Source organism: Phocoena phocoena, chromosome 7, assembly GCF_963924675.1.
Source record: "Phocoena phocoena chromosome 7, mPhoPho1.1, whole genome shotgun sequence".
NCBI lineage: Eukaryota > Metazoa > Chordata > Mammalia > Artiodactyla > Phocoenidae > Phocoena > Phocoena phocoena.
The window spans coordinates 85,140,186-85,154,077 of NC_089225.1; the positions used below are offsets into that span (position 1 = coordinate 85,140,186).

General features: G+C 40.0%; 1 pseudogene; it reads left to right on the forward strand.

Annotated features, from left to right (window-relative positions):
- Positions 1-13,222, forward strand: part of LOC136125420 (mitochondrial import inner membrane translocase subunit TIM14 pseudogene) — a 34,803-nt pseudogene extending 21,581 nt beyond the window's left edge.
- The last annotated feature ends 670 nt before the right edge of the window (positions 13,223-13,892 follow it).

Genomic DNA, 13,892 nt, shown 5'->3' on the forward strand with positions numbered 1-13,892 from the left:
TTCTCACATCTATATATTCCTTCTGGGACATAAGAGTATAAATTAAGAAGAATCTCTAGGGTCACAGACTCAATATTATAACTCTTCATTTCTTGGCTTTCATCAAAAGTTTAAATTCAGACTTTTAATGTGATTTGCAAATAGCTTTGTGTGATATGACATTGGAGGTCAGAGGACTTCTCAATCCACCTGAACATACATAAACACACTGCAACAAAAATCCATTAAAAGTAGAAATAGCTAATCCTTTACATGGGGTGAATAAATAACTCACCTCCAGGCTCTCCCGCTGTAAATCAGCTGTGCCGTTATCAGATGCCAACGCTGGAATAGAAAAGCAAAGCAGCTGTATTAAACTTTGACGATAAAAAAAAAAAAAAAGAATGGATAAAGTGGAGATGAACCATTTGTTTCCTTTCCAGGTAGTTGTCTAAACAGACTATGTAATGAACCAGCTGGGGAGAAACCAGTGACTTAATGCTCTTCTGATGAAAACGTTTCCTGATTTTTTACCTCAGGTAAAGGACGGATCTGATTCACACTTTAAGGGCTCCAGTAGCGGCACATGCCAACAATCTGATGTGACTCAGGCACCTACACAGGCTCATCCCTGCTCCAGTGAGAGACCCACTGGCAACCTGGCTCCCTCAAGCTCGGCTGGAGGAGGAAGGGAAGGTGCAGGGACAGATTAATGCAGGACTCATTCTACACCGAAACGGCCTAAGGAAGAGAGGCGCTCCCATACCTCCTGGAGTCAGGAAAAGTCAGGAAGGCTATGGAAGAGCTTTAAGGATGAAGAGGACCCAGGCAGGAAACGAGGCTCAAGTCAAGCCAGCCACGTCCATGCAGATGACCCCTTACAGCAAGACTTCTTAAAATTCAGTTAGCAAATGTTTACACGGGGCTTGCTTTGTGCCAGGCACAGTTCTAAGTGCTTCAGACACCAATTCCGTAAATCCTCACCACATCCCCTTGAGGTAGGTTCTATTGTTAGCTCCATTTTACTGGGGAGGAGATGAAGGTACAACATAATTAAGAAACCTGCCCAGTTTTATTCAGCTGTGGATGAGGAAGCCCAAGGAAAACAAGTGACTGGAGATATGAGCCTTAAGGTTAACAGAGCCGCCCTGATAATTATCATTAGCAATTCCACTCCAAGGTGTAGACCCAAAATAGTTGAAAACAACTGTTCAGACAAAACCTGGACACAAACGTGAAGAGCAGGACTATTCACAATAGCTAAAAGGTAGAAACAATCCAAATGGCTATCAGTGGATAACAAAATATGGTATTTCCATATAACGTAATATTATTCAGCCATACAAAAGAATGAGATACTACATGTCACAACATAGACGAATCTGAAAACCATTATGCTAAGGGCACAGAGTGTGTAATCCCATTTACATGAAACACCCAGAAGAGGCAAATCCATAGAGACAGAAAGCAGATTCGTGGTTCGCAGGGCCTGGGGAGAGGGAGGAAATGGGAAGTGATGGCTTAATGGGCTTGGGGGTGTCCTTTTGGAGTGATGAAAATACTGGAACTAGGTAGTGGCGATGGTTGTGTAACTTTGTGAATGTACTAAATGCTACTGAATTACATACTTTAAGATGGTTAAAATGTTGAATCTTAGGTGACTTTTACCTAAAAAAAATACCTCAGTGGTTTTATAAAATAATTATTTCTTCTCAGTCACATATCTGTGGGTCATCTGGGGGTAAGGTGATCTAGTGTGAGCTAGGCGGGGCTTGGTTCTGGGCTACAGGTTGGATCCAGGTCACTTCGTATGTCTCTCCTCCTCTCACCAGTAGGCTGGACAGGGCATATTCTCCTCACAGTGACAGCAGAAGCACCAGAGGGCACCCCAACACTCAGACACATTTAAACGGCTTGCATCCCCTTGGCCAAAACAAGTCACACGGCTGAACTCAAAAACAAAGGGCAGGGAGCGTACTCCACTACTGGCGAAAGGGACTATTGATACAAAGATGAGTGACAGCATGGGTGCACCTGGAAGACATCATGCTAAGTGAAATAAGCCAGACACGGAAGACAAATACTATATGATCTCACTTAGATGTGGAATCTACAAAAGTCAAACTCATAGAATCAGAGAATAGAATGCTGGTTGCCGGGGGCTGAGGGGTGAAGGAAATGGGGAGATGCTGGTCAAAGTGTACAAGCCTTTGGTTATCAGATGAATAAGTTCTGGGAGTCTAATGTACACCCTGGTGATTACAGTTAATAATGCCATCTTGTATACGTGAAATTCACTAAAAGAGTAAATCTTAAGTGTTCTTACCACAAAATAAAAGGTAACTACGTGAGATGACGAATGTGTTAATTAACTTGATTGTGGAAATCATTTCATAATAAATGTGTATACTAAATCATCACATTGTACACCTTTAAAAGTCACATTGTACATCCTAAATATATACAATTTTGATTTGTTAATTATACCTCAATAAAGCTGGAAATAAAAAAATAGGAATGATTTTTTTAAAGTTGAATGGTAAAACACAAAGATAAAGAAAGGAGTAAGGAATTGGGAACTTGAATGCAATCTACCTCAGCTTCTTCCCTACACAGTTGACCTCTTCACTCTTTACTCCTAAATGGCAAGAATTCCTCCATATCTTTTCCACCAGCTTTCATGATTTTTTAGAGCAAAAGGCCTCCTTCTAAGGAATGTGACCCATTTTCACTCAAGGTACTCTTATTAAATTGTACAAAACACAGATCAAAGTGAGTGTTTATAATTCAGCTGGGCTCTTCTAATGTTTAGCAGATGGAATGGATGAGATCCAAAGCAGTTATAGGAGCCTTGGTATTAGATAGCACATTTTCAGGTGTGTAGATCTCCCCACCATACTTAGTGGCATATTTAAAATCCCACCATCAGTCAAGGGGAAGAGAGAGGACATGCGGGATTGTGTAGGAATTTCATGGGCCAGTCCTAGAAGCAGCAAACAACACTTCTACCTACATCCTATTGGCCAGAATTCAGTCATATGGTTGCAAATTTTATAGGTGCAAAGGAGACTGGGAAACGCAATCCAGCTGTATGCCTAAGAGGACGAGAGAACTGGTAAAATGAATAGTTAGCTAGTCTCTGCCATATTCTACATTAAGCTGTCTTTATTTGAATGTCAAACCATCTAAAGTTGGCTTCAGAAAAATGCTAATCTCTTGTTTGTGGGAGTTTAGAGGACCACGTCTCCAAGGCTGGAGGAATAAGGGAAAGTCTGGCAGCAGGTTTGAGGACATTGCGCACGCAGCTAGAGAAGCAGGGACCACAATAGCAGGAACAAAACTCGGCTCAAAGAAATGTAAAACTGTACCAGAACTTGAAGAAAAAGCATGTGAGGCACCAATGACCTTCAAGATTCCGATGCCTGGAATTCAAACAAGAAAACTAAGTGAGTTCTTAGAGGCAAATACCATTCAATGACAAAAGCCTTGATTTCCTTTCACTCAAGTCTGCCCTGGGGAAGCAAGACTTCCCTATATGTTACAGATTTCACCATTCCATTGATGGCTTGCTCCCTAGACTTATACTGTCACCCTAAATAAATTGAAGCTTGAACAAGCAATGTAATCAAAATGATTTGGACACAAAAGTCTTTCTTTCCCACTCCTTTTGCCCACCTCCCCCCTCATAACAGCTGACCTGAAGGAAGTAAAGGAAAAGCTAGGCTGAGGGTGCTGTTAACACCTCCAAGGCCAATGAAAGACAAAATGAATTCAAAAATTATACTTCCAAAGTACTCATCATGCTTCCCCAAGCTGGCAAGCTCCTTCTTTCTAGACAATGACCCAGCCTTCCCCCGTGAAATTTCAAGCCGGTTGCTATTTCCACCTCTCTCAACTGGAGGCTTTATTATCTTAAGGTGAGAAAAGTTTCTTCAGCAGAAGTCTGCCTGGGAGAGAAATCCGAGTGACTTAAGCAGTGCTGAAGTGTACTGGAGATGGAAGAGAATCCCCAGCTGCCACACCAGAAAGAAAAAATGTAAACTCAGATGCATTTATTAAGGTAGGTTGGATATCTGTTCAGCCAACCCTTTTTTTTTTTTTAACTCTCAGATACTATTGTAATGAAAGCCACCACAAGTTCTCAGCAAATCGCAGCTTCGAAGGAAAATGTCAATCCCTATCAAACCCCCGGTGAATTGTTGCAGCTGATGGAAATCTAAATTCATCAGTTACTTTCCCCATTTCCCCCTCCATCGGCTCCAACCGCCTCCTCCTCCAAATCACCCAAGAGTGCAGGACCAGAGATGCAAATCAATGCCTGCGGGACATCCCGTCAGACAATGGGAAGGTCTAAGGAAAGGTTAAAGCAGAAAGGGAACGAAATTTATAGACTTAGCATGAAAATCTTAAAGGACCTTAGGAACAGCAATGAATCTGATGTTAGGAAAGGCAGGAGCCGCCAGAGGCCATGGCAGGAAGGCCTGACACAGGCCATAAATCCAAGCTTAGGAGCAGAAAAAATACAGGCTTCTTTTCAGGCTGAGGCAGCGTGATGCAAAGATTCCAACCTGGACTTGAAAAGAGGCAAGGCCACAGAGGCATGGTGGGGAGGAAGTGGACCGGGGACTGCAAGTAAGGAACGAACAGAGCAGCAGATTGTGTGCGTGGGAGCGGGGAGCCAGCTCGGGCCTGCAGAGGCTGGCAACAAAGACACCAGCAACACACATTTGGCTGTAGGGGGGAGCTTGAAACTGATCCCCAAAGAAAGAAACAGAAAAGCTGCGGTTGCTCCTTGTTGCATCTATGAGATGGAATGCAGACTAACCTTGTAAGCGACCAAAATCAACAGGAAAAGCCAGGCAGCTGGGGGCAAAACAAGGTTGTGGAGGGGTCAGAAGATTGGGGGTGGGGAGGGTCAGAAGATTGGGGGTGGGGAGGATCAGAAGATTGGGGGTGGGGAGGGTCAGAAGATTGGGGGTGGGGAGGATCAGAAGATTGGGGGTGGGAGGGTCAGAAGATTGGGGGTGGGGAGCTTGGGAAAGGCAGCAGTATCCAATGGTTATGACACAAGCTGGGCAGCCAAGAACTCCCAGGCTTGTCGTGAATTTTCTTTCACTCATTCTATGTATTTTGGGGTTTTGTTTTTGTTTCTTTCAATTATGCCCTCTGGGGCCAAGAGATACTACATTAAGACGCTAATTAAAATGCATAAAACCATTGCAACTGAAAATAACATACCATGAATTATTACAAAAATGCCAAGCTCCAAGTGGCCTTCCCCCTGGGACAAGGCTCACTGGAAACACAAAGTTGGTACCACTTTGACTGCCAGGGCTCACACCAGCTTCACCCATTTCCTAGGGTGAGGCATTCTTTTCTCTGCCTCAGTTTCCCCCAGAGGAAGAGAAGTAAGGAGATCTCTTTCACAGTTCACAATCATCAGGAAAGGACTGATTGAATTAATATCTTCACAGTACATTTCAAACCTTTGAAATTAAGTTATTGATAATGTTAAATAAATATATACCCAACTCACGTATGTAATGTAACTCTTTCAGGGTTTTAAAATATAAAAATCAATATAGCTTTTCCATGTCTTAGATCCCTCTCCACTCCATTTACTTTCTATATTCTGCATTTCTTCTTTTTGGCTTTCCTAATGGCTTTCCCCTACTTATCAAATTTGTGTCCACTTTTCTTTCCTAGTGTCCATCATCTCTCTCCTTTCTGCCATTCGACTCTCCTCAATTTCTCACTTCTCCTATTTGTCTTGGAAACTAGAGTGCACCTCATATGCAATGTCATTTCATAGGTGAGTACCTATGGTCATTAATATTCATTAGTTTTCTTAATCTCTAGTAAAAATAGAATAAAACATGCTACCTTTCCATGTGTCAGACTAGTTGATTACCAGAATATATATTTAAAGTATAAAACTCTCCTTCTAGAGAGAACCTAGAGGTCAGAAAGCTCTGGGGTGGTTGGTGCTTTCCTTGGACCAACCAAGGAAAAGGGAAATCAGCAAAGTTAAGAGATCATCTCGGGGGAGAAATATAAGCCTCAAAGTGATCAGCATAACTAGAGCCTTCAGCAGCGAATTCATCTAAGTGATGATCGTCTTTTCACATCCTAGACTCACCGGCAGATCAAAGGGATTTCTGCAAAAAGTTAAGAATCTTAGACTCTAGAACCTAACCTGCAGTGTTTCATGTTGCCTGAAAAAAATCAATGTGGATCAGGAAAAAAACTGGCTGTTATGACTCACACCCCGCATGTACTATGTTAAAACCCAGAAAGAGGGCTTCCCTGGTGGCGCAGTGGCTGAGAGTCCGCCTGCCGATGCAGGGGACGCGAGTTCGTGCCCCGGTCTGGGGAGATCCCACATGCCGCGGAGCGGCTGGGCCCGTGAGCCATGGCCGCTGAGCCTGCGCGTCCGGAGCCTGTGCTCCGCAACAGGAGAGGCCACAACAGTGAGAGTCCCGCGTACCGCAAAAAAAAAAAAAAAAAAAACCCAGAAAGAAGCCAAAATGTCTTTGTAAAAGATAAAGGCTGGGGCTTCCCTGGTGGTGCAGTGGTTGAGAGTCCGCCTGACGATGCAGGGGACACGGGTTCATGCCCCGGTCTGGGAAGATCGCACATGCCGCGGAGCGGCTAGGCCCGTGAGCCATGGCAGCTGAGCCTGTGCGTCCGGAGCCTGTGCTCCGCAACGGGAGAGGCCACAACAGTGAGAGGCCCGCGTACCGCAAAAAAATAATTAAAAAAAAAAAAAAAAAAGAAAAAGGCTGTGTAAAGAGTAAAAAATAAAATAAAGAGATGGCAAAGTAAACACCGTCTCAGATGTAAGGATATTCAGATATTTAGGACCTCCCATAAGAAATAACTTCTTTTTTTTCTTAAGTCAATGGAGCCATAAATAAATGAACTTAATCTGACTTCTAACTAGCTCATTTGGTGAAAAGCTAGTGGACTAGAAGTTTATTTGCAGAACTGGGATCTTTCAGCAGCTCAATAACAGGCTTCCTGTTTGACTTTGGGCAAGTTATTCAACTACTTGATATCTAAAGTTACTCATCTGTAACACGAGTAGAACAATATGATAGCCATGTTATTTTTGGCTGCTGGGCTGCTCCCAACTTTGAATGTGTAACTGAATCTCACAGAGGAATTTCACAAAATTAATGAATATCTACAAATGCTGAAGGGCCTCAGGTCAATGTTGACTTCATGGAGTTATAACTATAGAGTAGCTGTTAATAGCCCTGGTGCCACCACCCTCTCTCCTAATCATTACTATTTCTGTCTGGTGTGTCCCTTCTGTTTAAGAATCTATCTGTCCCTCCCCTCCTAGAAGACTTTCTCTCCATTCCACCATCCATATGAGCCCTTACCACAGATTTCCTCTAGAATGCATGAGACCTTGACTTGCCTCTGCTTCCTCCCTCTGTAACACCTTATAAGCTGGCTTCTGTCCATCACTCTATACGGCTTTCTTTGTGTCAAACTCAATAGTTCCCCAATGTACAAATTTTCCTACAAAGATGTGTTCTTCTCACCACTTTTTCTGGTGCTGTGAAGGTTGATGTCTAGACTTCAGAGATGCTTGCATGCAGTAGATCACCTCCAACCTTTCTGGTGACTCCTTAGCAAATTCTTATTTCTCTTCCTGCCCAATGATCATCCTTTCTAATTCTTTCTAATAAATGGCTCACCTAATCATGTATGTTTTCTATTAACTGTTTGTATAATCTCCAGCTTCTGTTCTTTATCTCTTTTAGATCTGTAGCATGAATTCTGTTGAAGATACATGTGTCGCTTATCCATTGTCACAATAGTAATGCATAACAAACCACCTTAAAACTTAGTGGTCTAGAGGGGAGACCTTCAAGATGACAGAGGAGTAAGACAGCGAGATCACCTTCCTCCCCACAAATACATCAGATATACATCTACATGTGGAACAGCATCTACAGAACACCTACTGAACGCTGCCAGAAGATCTCAGACTTCCCAAAAGATATATATATATTTTTTCCTTTTTCTCTTTTTGTGAGTGTGTATGTGTATGCTTCTTGGTGTGATTTTGTCTGTATAGCTTTGCTTTTACCATTTGTCCTAGGGTTCTGTCTGTCCTTTTTTTTTTTTAGTATAGTCTTTAGCACTTGCTTTCATTGGTGGATTTGTTTTTTGGTTTGGTTGCTCTCTTCTTTCTTTCTTTTTTTAAATTACTTTTTAATTTTTAATAATTTTTTTATTTTAATAACTTTATTTCTTTTTCTTTTATTTCTTTTTCTTTTGTTTTTTCTTTCTTTCTTTCTTCTTTTCTCCCTTTTCTTCTGAGCCATGAAGCTGACAGGGTGTTGGTGCTCCAGCTCAGTGTCAGGCCTGTGCCTCCAAGGTGGGAGAGTCAAGTTCAGGACATTGGTCCACAGAGACCTCCCAGTTCCGTGTAATATCAAACAGAGAAAGCTCTCCCAGAGATCTCCATCTCAACGCTAAGACCCAGCTCCACTCAACAACAAGCAAGCTACAGTGCTGGACACCCTATGCCAAACAACTAGCAACACAGGAACGCAACCCCACCCAGTAGCAGAGAGGCTGCCTAAAATCATAATAAGGTCGCAGACACACCAAAAGACACCACCAGATGTGGTCCTGCCCACCAGAAAGACAAGATCCACCCTCATCCACCAGAACACAGGCACTACTCCCCTCCACCAGTAAACCTACACAATCCAATGAGCGAACCTTAGCCACTGGAGGTGACACCAAAAACAACAGGAACTACGAACGTGCAGCCTGTGAAAAGGAGACCCCAAACACAGTAAGTTAAGCAAAATGAGAAGAGGGAGAAACATACAGCAGATGAAGGAGCAAAGTAAAAACGAATCAGACTAAACAAATGAAGAGGAAATAGGCAGTCTACCTTAATAAGAATTCAGAGCAATGATAGTAAAGATGATTCAAAATCTTGGAAACAGAATGGAGAAAATACAAGAAACGTTTAACAAGGACCTAGAAGAACTAAAAAGCAAATAAACAATGATGAACAACACAATAAATGAAACTAAAAATTCTCTAGAAGGAATCAATAGCAGAATAACTGAGACAGAAGAACAGATAAGTGACCTGGAAGATAAAATGGTGGAAATAACTACTGCAGAGCAGAATAAAGAAAAAAGAATGAAAAGAAATGACTACAGTCTCAGAGACCTCTGGGACAACATTAAACACACCAACATTCAAATTATAGGGGTTCTAGAAGAGGAAGAGAAAAAGAAAAGGACTGAGAAAATATTTGAAGAGATTATAGTGGAAAACTCCCCTGATATGGGAAAGGAAATAGTTACCTTATTATTCGTAATAATAATAATAATAATCGATATTATTCTTCATAATAATAATAATCGATATTACCATATCGATAATTACCTTAAATGTAAATAGATTAAGTGCTCCCACCAAAAGACATAGACTGGCTGAATGGATACAAAAACAAGATCCATATATATGCTGTCTACAAGAGACCCACTTCAGACCTAGGGACACATACAAACTGAAAGTGAGGGGATGGAAAAAGATATTCCATACAAATGGAAAACAAAAGAAAGCTGGAGTAGCAATTCTCATATCAGACAAAATAGACTTTAAAATAAAGTCTATTACAAGAAACAAAGAAGGACACTACATAATGATCAAGGAATCAATCCAAGAAGAAGATATAACAATTGTAAATATTTATGCACCCAACATAGGAGCACCTCGATACATAAGGCAAATGCTAACAGCCATAAAAGGGGAAATCAACAGTAACACATTCATAGTAGGGGACTTTAACACCCCACTTTCACCAATGGACAGATCATCCAAAATGAAAATAAATAAGGAAACACAAGCTTTAAATGATACATTAAACAACATGGACTTAATTGATATTTATGGGACATTCCATCCAAAAACAACAGAATACACATTCTTCTCAAGTGCTCATGAAACATTCTCCAGGATAGATCATATCATGGGTCATAAATCAAGCCTTGGTAAATTTAATAAAATTGAAATCATATCAAGTATCTTTTCCGACCACAACACTATGAGGCTAGATATCAATTACAGGAAAAAGTCTGTTAAAAATACAAACACATGGAGGTTAAACAATACGTTACTTACTAACCAAGAGATCACTGAAGAAATCAAAGAGGAAACCGAAAAATACCTAGAAACAAATGACAGTGAAAACACGACCACCCAAAACCTATGGGATGCAACAAAAGCAGTTCTAAGAGGTAAAATTATAGCAATATAATCCTACCTCAAGAAACAACTCAAATAAACAACCTAACCTTACATCTAAAGCAATTAGAGAAAGAAAACAAAAAAAAAACCCCAAAGTTACCAGAAGGAAAGAAATCATAAATATCAGATCAGAAATAAATGAAAAATAAATAAAGGAAACGATAGCAAAGATCAATAAAACTAACAGCTGGCTCTTTGAGAAGATAAATAAAATTGATAAACCATTAGCCAGACTCATGATGAAAAAAAAGGAGAAGACTCAAATCAATAGAATTAGAAATGAAATAGGAGAAGTAACAACTGACACTGCAGAAATACAAAGGATCATGACAGGTTACTACAAGAAACTCTATGCCAATAAAATGGATAACATGGAAGAAATGGACAAATTCTTAGAAAATCACAACCTTCCAAGACTGAACCAGGAAGAAATAGAAAATATAAACAGACCAATCACAAGCACTGAAATTGAGACTGTGATTAAAAATCTTCCAACAAACAAAAGCTGAGGACCAGATGGCTTCACAGGTGAATTCTATCAAACATTTAGAGAAGAGCTAACACCTATCCTTCTCAAACTCTTCCAAAAATATAGCAGAGGAAGGAACACACCCAAACTCATTCTACGAGGCCACCATCTCCCTGATACCAAAACCAGACAAAGATCTCACAAAGAAAGAAAACTACATGCCAATAACACTGATGAATATAGATGCAAAAATACTCAACAAAATGCTAGCAAACAGAATCCAACAGCATATTAAAAGGATCATACACCATGATCAAGTGGGGTTTATCTCAGTAATGCAAGGATTCTTCAATATATGCAAATCAATCAATGTGATAAAACATATTAACAGATTGAAGGAGAAAAACCATATGATCATCTCAATAGATGCAGAAAAAGCTTTCAAATTCAACACCCATTTATGATAAAAACCCTCAAGAAAGTAGGCATAGAGGGAGCTTACCTCAACATAATAAAGGGCATATATGACAAACCCACAGCCAGCATTGTTCTCAATGGGGAAAAACTGAAACCATTTCCTCTAAGATTAGGACCAAGACAAGGTTGTCCACTCTCACCACTATTATTCAACATAGTTTTGGAAGTTTTAGCTATGGCAATCAGAGAAGAAAAGAAATAAAAGGAATCCAAATGGGGAAAGAAGAAGTAAATCTGTCACTGTTTGCAGATGACATGGTACTATATATAGAGAATCCTAAAGATGCTACCAGAAAGCTACTAGAGCGAATCAATGAATCTGGTAAAGTAGCAGGATACAAAATTAATGCACAGAAATCTCTTGCATTCCTATACACTAATGATGAAAAATCTGAAAGAGAAATTAAGGAAACACTCCCATTTACCATTGCAACAAAAAGAATAAAATACCTAGGGATAAACCTACCTAAGGAGACAAAAGACCTGTATTCACAAAACTGTAAGACACTGATGAAAGAAATTAAAGATGATACCAACAGATGGAGAGCTATACCATGTTCTTGGATTGGAAGAATCAACACTGTGAAAATGACTCTACTACCCAAAGCAATCTACAGATTCAATGCAAGCCCTATCAAACTACCAGTGGCATTTTTCACAGAACTAGAAGAAAAAATTTCACAATTTGTATGGAAACACAAAAGACCCCGAATAGCCAAAGCAATCTTGGGAAAGAAAAAACAGAACTGGAGGAATCAGGCTCATTGATTTCTGACTATACTACAAAGCTACAGTAATCAAGACAGTATGGTACTGGCACAGAAACAGAAGGATAGATCAATGGAACAGGATAGAAAGCCCAGAGATAAACCCACACACATATGGTCACCTTATCTTTGATAAAGGAGGCAAGAATATACAATGGAGAAAAGACAGCCTCTTTAACAAGTGGTGCTGGAGAAAATGGACAGCCACATGTAAAAGAATGAAATTAGAACACTCCCTAACACCATACACAAAAATAAACTCAAAATGGATTAAAGACCTAAATGTAAGGCCAGACACTATAAAACTCTTAGAGGAAAACATAGGCAGAACACTCTATGACATACATCACAGCAAGATCCTTTTTGACCCACCCCCTAGAGAAATGGAAATAAAAACAAAAATAAACAAATGGGACCTAATGAAACTTAAAAGCTTTTGCACAGCAAAGGAAACCATAAACAAGACGAAAAGACAACCCTCAGAATGGGAGAAAATATTTACAAATGAAGTAACTGACAAAGGATTAATCTCCAAAATTTACAAGCAGCTCATGCCGCTCAATATCAAAAAGACAGGGGGTGGTGGTGTGATGAATTGGGCGATTGGGATTGACATTTATACACTGATGTGTAGAAAATTGATGACTAATAAGAAACTTTGATATATATATAAACAAACAACCCAATCCAAAAATGGGCAGAAGACCTAAATAGACATTTCTCCAAAGAAGATATACAGATTGCCAACAAACACATGAAAGGATGCTCAACATCACTAATCATTAGAGAAATGCAAATCAAAACTACAGTGAGGGTAGTAGAGGTGTAGAATTGGTGGGGTGGGATGAACTGTGCTCCTGGTGGAAGTAGAGGAGCCGAGTGAGAACCATCGCCCGTACAGTGGTAGTAGTTGGACAGACCATTGCTGCTGCAGGATTTGCAGCCCGTTACACTTTGCAAGACTTGAAGCATATGGAGCCTCAAGTGAAACAAGTTTTTCAAAGTCTACCGAAATCTGCCTTCAGTGGTGACTATTACAGAGGTGGGTTTGAACCCAAAATGACGAAACAGGAAGCAGCATTAATACTAGGTGTAAGCCCTACTGCCAATAAGGGAAAATAGAGATGCTCATTGACAAATTATGCTTTTAAATCACCCAGACAAGGGAAGATCTCCTTATATAGCAGCCAAAATCAATGAAGCTAAAGATTTACTAGAAGGTGAAGCTAAAAAATGAAGTAAATGTATGATGAATTTTAAGTTCTTACTCATTTATGTATATGAGTACCAGCTTTTTATAATAAAATGCCTCAAAGCTACACATTTAAAAAATTGGCATAAGCTAAATCAAAGCCTTCATATAAATTTGAGGATTTAAAATCAGATTATAGAATATTTGTAGGTTAATACTCAATAATTATGGATAAATGCATGCCATTTGAAGTGTTGTTCATTAAAAAAAAAAAACTACAATGAGGTATCACCTCACATCAGTCAGAATGGCCATTATCAAAAAATCTACAAACAATAAATGCTGGAGAGGATGTGGAGTAAAGGGAACCCTCCTGCACTGTTGGTCTGAATGTAAATTGATACAGCCACTATGGAGAACAGTATGGAGGTTCCTTCAAAAACTAAAAACAGAACTACCATACGACCCAGCAATCCCACTACTGGGCCTATACCCTGAGAAAACCATAATTCAAAGAGAGTCATGTACCACAATGTTCATTGTAGCTCAATTTACAATAGCCAGGACATGGAAGCAACCTAAGTGCCCATAGATAGATGAATGAATAAGGAAGTTGTGGCACATATATACAATGGAATATTACTCAGCCATAAAAAGAAATGAAACTGAGTTATTTGTAGTGAGGTGGATGGACCTAGAGTCTGTCATACAGAGT